Genomic DNA, 13860 nt, shown 5'->3' with positions numbered 1-13860 from the left:
TATCTACAAAAGAGGTTCGATGTAATATCAGAGCACTCTCCTGTGCAGCACTGCAGCCAACATTAGATGTGATTACATTGGTTGTACAGCAGCATTATGGTCGCGTGTGCAGCTCTAGCGTCTCCTGGTGTTCAAATATTAAAACAACATCACCTGACCTAGAAACTCAAGACGCAGTAAGCCGTAAGTGGTAGAAAAATGCAAATTTTGACGTTCCACCTTGTTGAGATTGTCCTCGTTTAAGACGCGATTTCACCTTGAGTGACAAAAGATAAAGTATAATATTGCATTGTTTCCCCATCATGACGTGTGCCGAAATAGCTCAGTTGGGAGAGCGTTAGACTGAAGATCTAAAGGTCCCTGGTTCGATCCCGGGTTTCGGCATACGAGTGTGAAACTTTTTCTTTATTGCTTTGCCAAAGAGACGTAAACAACATACTTGTGTAAGATTGGCAAAAGTCATAATTGTAAAATATATATTGACATATATTGACGTCATGACTTGTTTACGTTGCAATGTAGGTAAATTGCACATAACGCATGTACGCGTACAATGCCTTAATTGATACTCAGATTATCGTGCATCTTCTTATGATTTTAAATAGTTTACTTGAGTAATTACTATCCTCACATGATGTGTTTTTTTTATAGACGTGTTTTTTTTATAGACGTGCGTCAAAGAAGAAATATAATTCGTGCGCAACAGTCATCTCTAGGGGGCGACCTTGTCCAATAAACAATCTTTACTCTACGTCACTTCTTCACCTTTGACAGTGTGGGTGTTCTCACTTCCTTCTGGAATGTCCGCCAAAAAAGAGGAACCCCAAGCTTGACACGTGAGTAGTTTATTTCATATGTATGTGTGTTTGTGTATGTGTGTTGCCCCGACAATTAAAAAAAAAAGGAAGTTGTATCAACCTATATACACAATGCACAAGCCATTTGTTCATATGTGGCAAACAAATAATCACCTCACGCTGCCAATTGGCAATCGTTTTCTTCACTGCCACAATGTTCCATTGCAGCATTTTTGGGAGTCAGCCAAATATCACTCTGCAAAATTTGGGGCCCATGCATTTGATGTCATTATGAGCACCTGTTCTTTTCTCATTTAAGCTTCGCCATGCAAAAGACATGTTGTCTTTGTCTTTCTGTCAGCTGTTTTTCCATAACTGCAGCTGAGTTTGTATGTCAGTATGACACAGGGGAGAAGAGAGGATGGATAAGCAGTTTCTTTTGTCACGCACTCAAAACATTTGCACTTCCTGGATTTAGCCAGACCCTCCCAAGTCTACTTCCTGAATTCAGAAGCCAGTGTGGCCTAATGTAAACTTGAGATTGTACTGCTTGACCCGTGCTGTTTTCGAGACCTGCTAGCTTGCATATTTCCTCTCACCAACTCACTTCCTCATTGGCCCCTGTCATGTCGCGTGAGTCTTCGAACATTGGCAGGAAAGAGGGCGAAGAGGAAGAGGCCGAACTTTCAGCTTTAGTTGGAGAGCTCATTTCTATGATGAGACAATCATGTGTCTCCAGTCTCAAATCAGATGTTTGAGGTACCAAGACTGACCTGTTTAACTTCTTTTCAATTTTTTTTTGTTCTTGGCTTTGAATTTTTGGGAAATAAATCGGACTTGCTCTCTATGTGGCCTTCAGCTACATTCCATTATGTAACAGAGCACAAAATGGGAGGGGGGGGGGGGGGGGGTCGGGGGTGTAATCGATATCAGCCCTCAGTGCAGTGATCAAGTATATGTGTTAGAGGGCAATTTTATTTATTCAAAGTGTATTTTTGAACTTGGGATATATTTTTCTTATCAACAAATCGACAAAAGGATCCACTAAACAAAGAAATGTGGAGGTTCAGTCTTTGGTAATGTTTGTCCAAAGTGATTACAGTATCTGGTAAATCAATAGCTTCTCTTCCAGGTTGGTAATGAGAACTCTACAAGGTCATCTCTATGTCTCTTGTATGACCACTTGGCGTGTCTCGCCTCACTCCAGTTGCTGATAGACCCTAGCGTAACGTGATCCAGAGCAGGACTCAAAGTACTAGGCCTACTTTAGTAGACTAAGAATGTCATTGACCGGCCCATCTCAATATAGCCTGGGAATTAACCATGACTGAGTTCTGGCTGCCAAAGAGATTTGCGTGCTCCTTATGTACCTGTGTTGGACCTGCTGTTCCACCACATGACAAAAGTCCCAGTTGTTAAGAGTTGACATTCGAAAGCGTCAATGGGTTAACACCTGCGGACCTGCACGTCGGTTTTCGGCGGGTGACATGACTGAAGGTGTGTTATGTGCTAGCTTGGCAGGTGTGATGGCGTGAGAACGCCAGGCAATAACCTTCCCTCTGTGTTTGTATGTTTACAAGGTGAGGGCTCACAGCTACAAGCATTTATATTATCAAAATGGAAGATGAATAATTATCTTCATATCTTTATGAAATATTGAGATAGGGGTTTTGTTTTTATTCTTTCTTAAAAAGTAATTTGCTGTTTCCTCGAAGATACTGGTGTGATTCCCCTCCCGGGATCAATAAAGTACAATCTTATCTAAAACACTGCTAAATGATTAATTGATTAGGATTGTCGCAATACTATGAATAACATCAATATACTATTTTCACCTCCACAAGCACTAGCATAACAATTTGGGGAAAAAATGTTAACTTTTCAATTTCATTTTTAAAAAATATTTATTTACAATAATTTTGTGCATTACATGGTACTTTTAAACCACAAAAAGTACAAAATAATTGTGGGTTTTTTTGGGCTACTAATTGATTTTAACTCTTAATGTGTTAAATTGAGGTTCCACTGTTCGTTGATCGTGAGTGCAGCATTGATTTCTTGATTCCGCTTAGAAGTAGCACAGATGAAACATTATCTTGTCCCTGCGTCTAAGAACCTGAGGAGGTTGGCCAGGATCGATGACATCGTAAATAGTCACATGAAGTTGTATCACTCCCACGGGGCTATGTAATAAGTATCCTTAATGTAGCGCTGTACACTATGTAATGAGTGACTCCATGTTGATGTAAACACAACAGAGAGGCTTGTTTTCATTTTAACGAGGTAGGATTTCTCTCCAAAACAAATGCTGTTTTTCTTTTTTCTTTTTTTTTAGTTACAGAAGTACAGGAAACTTATGTAAGGCAAATGTTCCCCGTTCAGGACCTCAGCAGTGTCGTTGACCCTTTGCTTTGGCTTCCTTTGACCCTTTGAGGTAGTACAGGGGTTCCAGGTCAACTAAAGTGTGCTGACTCGCATGCTTGCCGCAAGAGATAAATGTCTGAGAACAATGTTCATGCACACCACACACACACACACACACACACACACTCACACACTTTCCGAACAGGAATTGAGTTTAGGCTGGTGATGACAAGCTCACTGACGAATGACTTAAGAATTGAGGGGTCGTTGTCTGTAGGTGATGATGGGGCTACAAATTGATGGACTCACATCTGCCATATACACACATCTTGACCTCTCTATTCCCATCTCTAAATTCAAAAACTTTGAAATCAATTGAAGCTCTATAGACGATGTGAAGAAACACACTTCCTATTTGTGGCAGATGGCGCCCATCTGATTACTGCCACCTATAGGACAGGAGTGGAACATTATCACTTTGTATGTCTTTTTTTTTCCATTTTGTTTTGTCTTGAGTCAACCAGCAGACAACTATGTTTATTTTAGGCCTTTCCTGTTTTCTATTATCTTGGTGTCCTTCTGGAAGGAAGCAGCAATGCAATTCCAGTGCCAAATTATTCTAATCACATCACCACAATTGTATTAGCACAACCATCATATTGCTCTATGAACTGGGAACAACAGAGCAAATCTGTGCTTTATTAGATTTATACCTTGCAGCTATGGCTTGCGTTTTCCATTGACTCCCCCTCCCTCCCCCCCCCCCCTTCTCTTGGCGAGGATAAGGGACTCTTGTTCACAATAAACTCGGCAAAACAACGGCAAACAAAACAATCATTGAGCAGAAATGTATTGCGTAAGCATCAACGCAGATTTCAAATGAGCATGCGCCTTCACATAAGAGGACGGCAGAGGATTAGGAGAAGACCTTTAACATGTCCCCGGTCGCACTTGAAGTTTTCAACACAAGCTTTCACACCGATACGTACGGCACATTTCATATAGGTGACTCAGAGGAGGCTTGAGGCATGAAGGACATGGCTGTTGCCAACCTTAATCCCGGTGATATGGGATGAATATAGCCTTTGGACCGTTACACTCGGTGCAACTGAAGTTTATTTATACATTGGGAAAGCCTTTCCCTTAAGTACCATAATGAGTAACATGTTTTGTGATCTACTAGTGATGTTGTTTTCGTTGTTGGAAATGATAGTGGGTCATTTGTGGTGAGGAGTGATTGCCAAATCTTTCTTTCTGGGCACGCCTTCTTCTTAACTCTGGCTATATTTAAACTTGTTCTTATTAAAACCAAATGTATCCTCTTAAGCGTTGGCTAGAGCTCTAATTATTTTTTATTCCCAAGTCCTGCTAAAAGTCTCTGGAGGTTGCTTCTTCATTTTCAAATGACCCAAGAGAATGTTACGTCTGTTGAGACGATTCCATACACCATCTTTGTTAAATGGTTCATCTCAGGCTAACAGGGGTGGGATGTTCCAGTTCCAAGATCTTAGACTTTTATGGGGTTATGACTTATCTTATAAAATTCTGAACCGCCTTATTCTCAATTTGCAGCTCTGAATGCTCGCATTGTTTCATCTGCCAGTTCTCTTTTATCACGACTTTTCACTTCACAGGCTTCCTTCCTATTCCCGACAGCACAAACCAACTGGACATGTGCTGAAATGACTTTTCGCAGAGTAAACCTCGCTCATTTACTGGCAAGGCCTCCGTCTGCCGCCTCAGCGTTCTCAGCATTTCTGTGTTCTCAGAGACAAGGTCCTGATGTCCTTTTCTGCTAGTTAGCCAGCCCAGCAGTGTTACACCCACAACCTGCTCTACTTTATCCCATCTCTACATTGTTCACACTGTCCTCCTTTTGTCTGATCCCTTTCTTGATCTCTGGGATTTTCCACCGCTTGTCATCGTGTCGGGGGGGGGACGGGGGACGGGTCAAAGTTACGCAACTCCAGGATTATTTCCATGGACAAATTGTGTCCGACAGGCTGAAACCACAGGACATAGGTGAGGTTCAAATGCATTCCCACACAGTCCAGTGAGAAGTGATCCCGCGCTCCGTTGTTTTAGCGCTAGCTTGAAAGATAGATATGTCTAGTTGCTATTGGACGATAACGTTAGCACCTTCAGATTAGCCAGTTTTAAAGAAGATCCTTGCTTCTGAGTCATTGGCTACAACTTTAAAACGGCTTTAAGATGATTCAAACCTAACATAGTCATCAAAATGGACAACAGATTAAATATCAGCCTTCATGTGAAGTGCTTTACTTCTGGGTTTTGCACTTGTGTTTCTAGCTAGTGTACTGCAGTGTCGCGGCGCAGTGTCACTCCAGTTCTGACCATTTATGACCATATTATAGTGCTTAGCCATGGTCCAAATACTGTAGTTGACTTTTGTACAGCCGGCGTGGGTTCACTTCACACTCACGCACTCTTCATCATCACCCTTTGATTGACTGGCACAGTCCATGGGCTTGTCCAGCTTTTATCCTGAGTTAAGTGGAAATAGGCTGCAGCCCCCACCTGCCATGACCTTGAACAAAATAAGCCATCAATAAAAAGAATTCTTTGTCCTTTGTGTAATATGCTAGAAAAACCTTTGGAGACATTGTCGAACTGTGCACTCAATTGCTCCAGAGCTGATTAGCAAATAAGCGTATGAGGTTCACCCTACTTTAACATTGCTCATAGTAGGAGCACAAATGACTGGCACTGACTTGCTCCCCCATCTGGCCCAGATCCCAAGCCCCTCAGGATTCCCATTAAAGCCCCTCTGTCACGAAGGACTGCCGGCTCTAGTTTCTCTTGGCACCATAATGAGAGCCGATGAGAGCAACAAATGACGGGAGGAGATCAGCTAGTGATGAGTGACTAAGTTTTCTCGCATTTACACAAACACATTTATTGCACAAGAAACACCCGCTCTAAGCTTATATGTAATGTAGTTTCCTATAAAATCCTGTTGAAATGACTTGGCGTAACCCTGACGGTGTTTGGTTTACTCCCATCTGGTTGGGGTGTTGTGTTATCTTGGCTGTTATCACTGTAGGCATGAAATCATATATAAAAAGTTGAGACGATAGTATGTCACGTGTTTTTATGTTGCCAGGAGCAAACCGATAACATTTACTCTTTTGTGCAGGCAGTGTTTTAAGTAGTATAAAATAAGTGCCAGTATTTCCCTCATTTGATTTTTACCAGGTAAATTAAGGGATGGGTAAATGTAATATAAGGCAAGATACTTTCTGATTTTATACATAGACCAAGAAGGACTCAACACACTAAGCAGTTTGGCAGATAATTCTTCAAAAAAAGAGGCTTCAGTCTGTTTTATTCCACTTCCAGATGAAGTTTACTGTTAAAATATACATAAAACAGAGAATTACACATTGTAAATTAAAAAAACAACAACATAACTTTGCCTTAATGTCTGTTAGCTTAATGCTAAGTCATATCAAAATATTTTAACCTCCAGCTAAATTGCAACCCTATTGACAACGAAGCATTCTAGAAACTAGATGGATGAATAAATACAGTAAATTATCACCAAATCCAACAAAGTTTTTCTAACAGGCTCTGGTTTGTGGGACAGTAGTTTCGCCTTCAGTAGGTCAGATGCTATCATCGGTGGCTTCGCAGGACCAAGATTTCCCGACACATTCCTGCTCTATAATCATCATTATGTCATTACTCTCATGTTGTCGCCAGAAGATTGCAGCAAAAGTCCTCCTTGAGTCACATCCTCACCAAAATGACCTCAAATGGAACAGATGGCCACAGTTGTCACACTCACAGATTGTCATTAACACATTTCCACTCACCTCCTCCGTTTATTCCGCCACAAATGTTGCAGTGGATTAACATTCCTTCTACATAAGCAGTGTACAGTACTTCTCAATCTACAATGAACAAGCTTAAAACATCATGATAAGCCTACTTTTTCCATCAAGAAGAAAAAAAACATTTGAAAAATGCAACTCCTTGGGCTAGTGCAACAAAAATGTGATTTTAATGACATTAATTGATCTTGCATGGACATGCTGAAAATGCAATGTCTGTTTGTTAAAATTGAATAGCTGTACATAAATGTGGTTTGCTTGCATCTAGATTTTTCTACATCCACTACCTGTTTATGCGCTGGTACTTTTCCACTAGATGGAAGGAGAAATATGAGAGGCCATTCATAACTCTGTTTTTCTTTTCTTTTTTCAACTTTCATCTTACCAAATTCAGCCGTCCTTACCCGTCCTACTTCATCAGCATGAGCCCTAATACTGCAGCTTGGAAAATTCCACACTGCAGCAAAGAGACGGGTGGCAGAGAGAGAGAGAGCGAGAGAAAGCGAGAAAGAGGTGTGCGGGTAGGATGAGTGTGGGAGGGACAAAATGAGAATATTTGACGACGGTAATCGATGAATAGTGAATAGATTGGCATAATGAAAAGACAAAATTTGTATGGATGGATAAAACCATTTAAAGATGATGAACACAACGTTAACCTGAAGCTAAAGACTGCCCTTGAATTTATTTCAGCTCACAGTCTTGCAATAAGCACAAAAAGTAGGACGGCAAATTGCTGCAGGAACTCGTGCCTATAACACAATGGGCAGAAAAAGAGCTGCATTTTGAATTTGCACAAAATGGGATGCAGGCAGACGGAGCTCGAGTGAGGGTGGGCACGCCTAATTCCTCCAAAACGTGCATCGATCATCACGTGCGCTGAGATTAAACAGGAAAGCACTGCAGTGCCCAAGTACTGCTGTCCTCACGAGGCCTCATCCTCATTGTGAATCATCACACAGTGGCCATGGGCTCAGGTACTGTGCACCTGCACCACTCAATACTGCACACTAAAAGCACTTGATATTGTTATGAGTAAGGGTACAGTGGGTATAAAAAGTCTACACACCCCTGTTCAAATGCTTATAGTTATTCAAGAGGGAGAAAACTGAAGTAATGTGCTTGCACAAATGTGCACACCCTCAAATAATTTAGGAAAGGCTGTGCTCAGAATTAATAACATTAAGATTCAAACTAAATGGGAATCAACACCTGCCAGCAATTATAGTTCCTCTGAATAACCCCAAATAAATGTTAAATGTTCTACTTTCCTTGAATAATTCCAGTTGAAAATAAGCAACCTCAAAGCATCTCTACTAATCTAAGAGGGTGTGCGCACTTTTTCTCTGGTTTTTTTTTTTTTTTTTTTTTTTTTTTTTTTGCTACCTCTCTGTAAAAGATTTTTATGTGTTATACTGCTAGGTTTTAAATTCCATACTCTATCTAAAGTCTTGCATGTGAGCAGGGGTGTGTAGACTTTTTATATCCACTGCATGTAAATGACCTATTTGCACCATGCATGCAGGGCATTTTCCACAAACATCGATTCAAACAGCAATCTGTACAAATGTGTTATTGAGTGGCAGCATGAAGGTTGCAACTGGCCAACACTCATCATCAACATTATGTTCAAGTCTAAATTAACTGTACATACTTTGATTTTTTTTTTTTTTAAACACAATCAGCAACATTCTTAAGGTTCTCCATTTTCCAAAGTTGTGGAGTGTTTGTTGTTGCACTTTGCATTGCACTTTCATTTGTCTCTGTCTGACTTTGGGCTTTTATCTATTATTGGAAATCCTGCTGAACTTTCTAGTGAATTATTTACTCTCGGGGCACAGTGTGAAATGTCAACAGCCAAGCTCTTGTTACGCAGCAACTTTATATGCGTCAGTCTCTATACAATGCTAAAATGGACATGTTTGCATTGTGTTCCTTTGCTTGACCTCAGAACGCTTATTGCCTCGAGTTCAACATGGAAGCTCAAATTCCTTTCTGTTTTGGGTATAAAAAAAGCAGCACATTGGTCAAACAATGTGGATTAGTGTGTACACTCAGCGACTCTGATCCTCCCCAAACTCGGCAAACTGTGGAACATGTAGTTCTGGATTCTCCTTAAAGTACTTCCAGGAACTCCGCCTCAATTTTTGGGGAACAGTTTATAACTTCCAGCTATCCACCATAACTCTTAACTGTCAGCTGCACCACTGAAAGAATTTTGTGTTATACAACAATACAGCCATCCATTTTATTTTTTTATTTTTTTTATTTTAACGATTATTATGCTAAAATTCCTTACACATGTGCTATTCTCTCTGTTCTAGCTGGCTTTTTTGTTTTCATGTACCTTTCTCACCAGTCATGGGACCTTTTTTCTATATATAAAGATTGATTTTTTTCGCTATTAGATTAATGTAAGTTTCTCACCAGTCATGTGACCTTTCTCCGATATATAAACAGTTATTGAGTTTATTTGCTATTATGCAATATGCAATATTTAGAAAACCTCAGCAATGTATACCAGCATACCAGTGTAATGGTGTCTTTTACTTCAGAACATACTGTGCTCTGTCATCATCATATGTCTGTTATGTGCATGCCTAATGTTACATAACTGCGTCAACGTATACACCCCTCTTACCCACCCCCACAAATATGCACGGACAAGACCACAATCACACGCTGACAGCTGCAGAATTGAGAAACTCCAAAAGGCTGGACACAACAAACGCCAAGCTATGTGGAAGGAGGAGTTTGCATTTTAAGAGCAGGCCATGTTTACTTTTTTTTCTTTTCCCCCTGATAAGACAGAAAAGTAGCAGTGAACTTGACAGTCAGCCAACAGGGTTTACAGCATTCACGGCCATGACCTTTGTACATAAATAAAGATTATGTTTGCATTTTTTTTAGCTTGCTCCAGTCGATGCATTGTTTGTAACAAGTATTTAATAATTATTGTGTTAAAAATTGAAAAAAACAAAAAAGTGAAACTAGGTCCTGCACTATTGTAGAAGCCGAGTGTTTCCATATGACCTGTTAACTTCTTGGTTTGGATTGTAAATATCTTGCCTGTTTGTTTTGGGATCCTTAGCATGCATGTGTCGCAGCGAGTGTGTATATGTGTGTGTGGCTGTGCACGAAAATCACAATATTATGGTTCTAGCTGCTGGCAATCTGAGGCTCCACGTGATGTCCTGTGCAGCACGTGCGAGCCAGAAGAAGAAGGCTTGGTTTGTTGTTTTGTTCAATCTGACTGCTTGTATCATATGTAACTCCATGATTGTATAAATGCAGTGTTTACATTTTGTCACACTGTAACCCCCCTTTTTTTTTTGTCAAGACTGTCTTAATGAGAATAACTTGATGGAGTTGATTTTGAGCCAGCATAGTGTCAATTTAACAAGCGTCTCACATTTGAAAGAAAGAAACTAAAGTAGGTTATAAGGTTTGTTTTTCTTTTCTGGTTCTCATCTCCACCCACTAACCTTTCCAGACATACGGGATTTTTGCGTGTGTGTCGTGCCAATATTGGACTGGATCCAACATTAGCTTTAAAGTGGCACAGCATGCAAACAACTCCATTCAAGTGGGGGCGGGTTGGATGCCGGAGGCTGTTTTTGTTTTTGACAGTCTGTCATTGGGTAATTGTCCAGAGCACCGAATGTCCTTGCACATTTTTGATCTGCAAAAATATGATGGCGATTCAGTCTGTTTCTGGAATATCCAGTCATTGCAGAACTGACATTTTGGATTATGTTATGTTTGTGCTGCAAGATTTTTTGCATTTACATCCTTTTGCAAACGTGCAGGAAAAAAGGGATGAATGTTATCACCGGGAAAGTACGAGCATAAAACTGCCCAATTATTGGACATCATCAAGCACATTACTGTAGGCGAGATTATGAGGAACAATAATTTAATTGCCACTAAACAGATTTAGTCACTTAGCGGATGAGTGGAACACGTGTTATCGAACACTGAATATGTTGTGTTGTCACGTGACAACAACAGTTCTTTCTAGTGCACGCTCAAATTTTGGCTGTTACGGGATGTTGATGTCGTTGATGGTGGGCCAGACAGGATGTGGGGCAGAGGCACGGGACGGGGCCACCACTGAACAAAGTAGAATGAAAAGATCACTTTAGACTTTTGACTGAACCGATTTGTCACACAAAGAACCATTTCAATCAAATGAAGGCAAGGATGCTGTTAAATTTCCCCAAATCTGTCTGCAGCTTGTCGTTACTTTACACAGTAGTTTAAACATTGACTAAATCGTCCTACAGTGCTGTCATGGCTACATGATGTTCTCTGGAAACTGTTCCCATGGTGACACACCAGCGATGAACCTGCATTGATCCACAACAAGAAAAAAGTAGGCCATCAAACTGAGGGTGTCACTGTTTACAAGTCGTTACATGTCTTTTCACTCTCATGTGAGTGCTGCTCCACACAAACTGTTTTGCCCTTTAAGTGATTTATTTTTCACTTTTTTTCAACCATGCCTGTTGAAAATGCCTGCAGTATGACATGTGTTTACAAACACAACTCATAGGGGAGGTCCTCCTCCTTGAACCGAGGCAAAGTGGGTCATGGTTCTGTTGTTAGTTGACAGACGGGCTAAAGTGCTAATAGCGTAGCTTGATCTCTCAACATTTCAGTAACCTGTTGACAAGACATGGACTGTGTTCATCTAGGCCTCTCGGAAGGGGCTTTTTTGGGTCATGAGGGGCGAGTTTATGTTGGCACGATGCCAAGGGCTATTTCATGCTCTCAGCTTTCACCGCACGTGATTTCCTACTCTTGTATTTAGTCGCCTATGTTGTTTGTTTTTGCACTGTTTCTGATTTTAAAAAGCTATACCGTGTCACTGATAGACTATTTTGAGCTAACGAGATGTGGCACGTGTTATGATGTGTCAATATCTTGTGTTTCCATGCATCATCACTGTGCAAAGACATGATTTAGAGGGGAATGGGCTATGCCAAGCTTCCGGAATGCATGTGTGGAATGTGTCAGTGGACTTGAAGAATGTAATCTCAATGTGTGAGACTGCTCAGGTAATTTCCACCTCACCCAACTATATTTGCACATGTAGGCCCTCCAATGCAATAATGGAATGTGACGTCTATGTACTAAATTTAAAAGCACAAAGGGACTTTATTGTTGGAGTATTTACATTTGCTAGATTGCCCTTTGTGTTGTGAGTTATTTATTTACCTTGAAAACTAAAGATGGCTGTTTGACTAAATGTCATTGATCACCGACAGGGCATGAGGATTGCCTAGTGGGAAATATCTTTTGATTAAATTTTGGATTTAATTTTTTCTTTAGATAAAAAGATAACGCATGGATAAGCTACCAACCAATAAAAAGCCATGTTTCACACAAAGGCTAAATGTTAGCTACACTTTTCCGTTTCGCAGTAATACCCATTTCCTTGTCGTGAATTATGTTTTTATAACTTTACTCACGTTTTATGATTGCCAAGAAATACTCTTCAAACAGATGAATCACATTCCGTCATAGACAAGTGGAATGATAAGAAATGCTGTGACGTTGGGTGCTGCAGCACGTGGTTGTAAACAAGGTTGTCCTTGACGAGGCATTTTGTGTCGCCGCACCTTTGACATTCGCTATTAACACTGCTAGCGCCTCATTTGACAAGCATATGGAGCAGGCCCCTTTCTCTAGCAAGCTATCACCCTGAGCCATGTTTCGCTTGCTCACGTGTTGGGGAAAGAAGGGGGAGGACGCATAGATCCAATGGGATGAAAATGGGATGTCCACTAACTACAACAAAGCCGTGTGACTCCCCCAACCTTGAAATTCAATCCATGCTTTGCGTAACGACACATTTTGGCTTTTAAACTCTTCCCGTATGTTTACTGTTTCTTGGGAGCAATAGAGGACAGCAACAATAGCTTTGGGATAAAGTTGCGAAAAATGAAAACAAGTCCATTGTTTACAATTTCAATCGGAGATTTATTGCCTTAAAGAATTCACAGAAAACATCTAATTCATATGTGAGTGCCTTTAAATAGAAAACAAATAAACATGTCGACATTCAAAACAGATTTTTAGGAGAATTGAAGAACAAACAAAACGAAATAATTAGCACCAGCAGTTTGCTATTTGTTTTCTTTGTCTTCCAAGTAATGCTATGAATGTAAATGTAGGCTACAAAAGTGATAAGATAAGAAATATGAAACCAAATGTATCACAGTCAATTTCGTGGAAAAAGAAAGTGAAAGAAAATGTCCATAAACAAAGACTTAAAATTACCCTAAATTTTCAATTCCACCAACATGTTTGGAAGAGTATTCACAATGTTTAAAATAGAGACCATTGGAAGGTTCATGTTGTTGTCCTCGAGCCAGAGCAATGTACTTTATAAAATTAGGTTACAATGAAGATGAGCATCCCGGAGCCTACTGTGGTTGGAATTCTGCTGAAATGTACAATGTGTGTGGAAAAAAGTGTTGGAAATTACATCACTCCCCTGAGTCATTGCTGGTCTGAGGACCCGATGGTACTGCCCGCGTCTATTGTCCATGCGCAGGGACCCATGACATGAAAGGAGCTAACAAAACACTGACGAAACAGTGAGGCCAGAGTGACGAGGCCAAAACGACGTCAATGGACATTTCTATGCGGCCAGGTTTCTCGTTACAGTTGAGGGAAAAGCATTTTCTTTGGCCTACAAGGTCCAGACATACTTGTGTGCAGCAAGGTGATAGCCTTTGACCATTCAAGCACAGACAACTGGAAATATTTTCCCAGGAAAAGCAAGAGAGAAAAGACTTGGTGTCCTGTTTAAGGGCTGATCATTTAATCCCTTCTCT

At 40.5% G+C, this 13860-nt stretch overlaps 1 non-coding gene across 1 annotated transcript; it reads left to right on the top strand.

Annotated features, from left to right (window-relative positions):
* Positions 1–311: 311 nt before the first annotated feature.
* Positions 312–384, top strand: trnaf-gaa (transfer RNA phenylalanine (anticodon GAA)). The gene has a single exon. It is a non-coding gene; the product is annotated as a tRNA-Phe (tRNA).
* The last annotated feature ends 13476 nt before the right edge of the window (positions 385–13860 follow it).

Source organism: Syngnathus floridae, chromosome 11 (genome assembly GCF_059516105.1).
Source record: "Syngnathus floridae isolate MCC-2025c chromosome 11, RoL_Sflo_1.0, whole genome shotgun sequence".
In the NCBI taxonomy this organism is placed as follows: domain Eukaryota; kingdom Metazoa; phylum Chordata; class Actinopteri; order Syngnathiformes; family Syngnathidae; genus Syngnathus; species Syngnathus floridae.
This window is presented reverse-complemented; position numbering and strand designations above follow the sequence as displayed.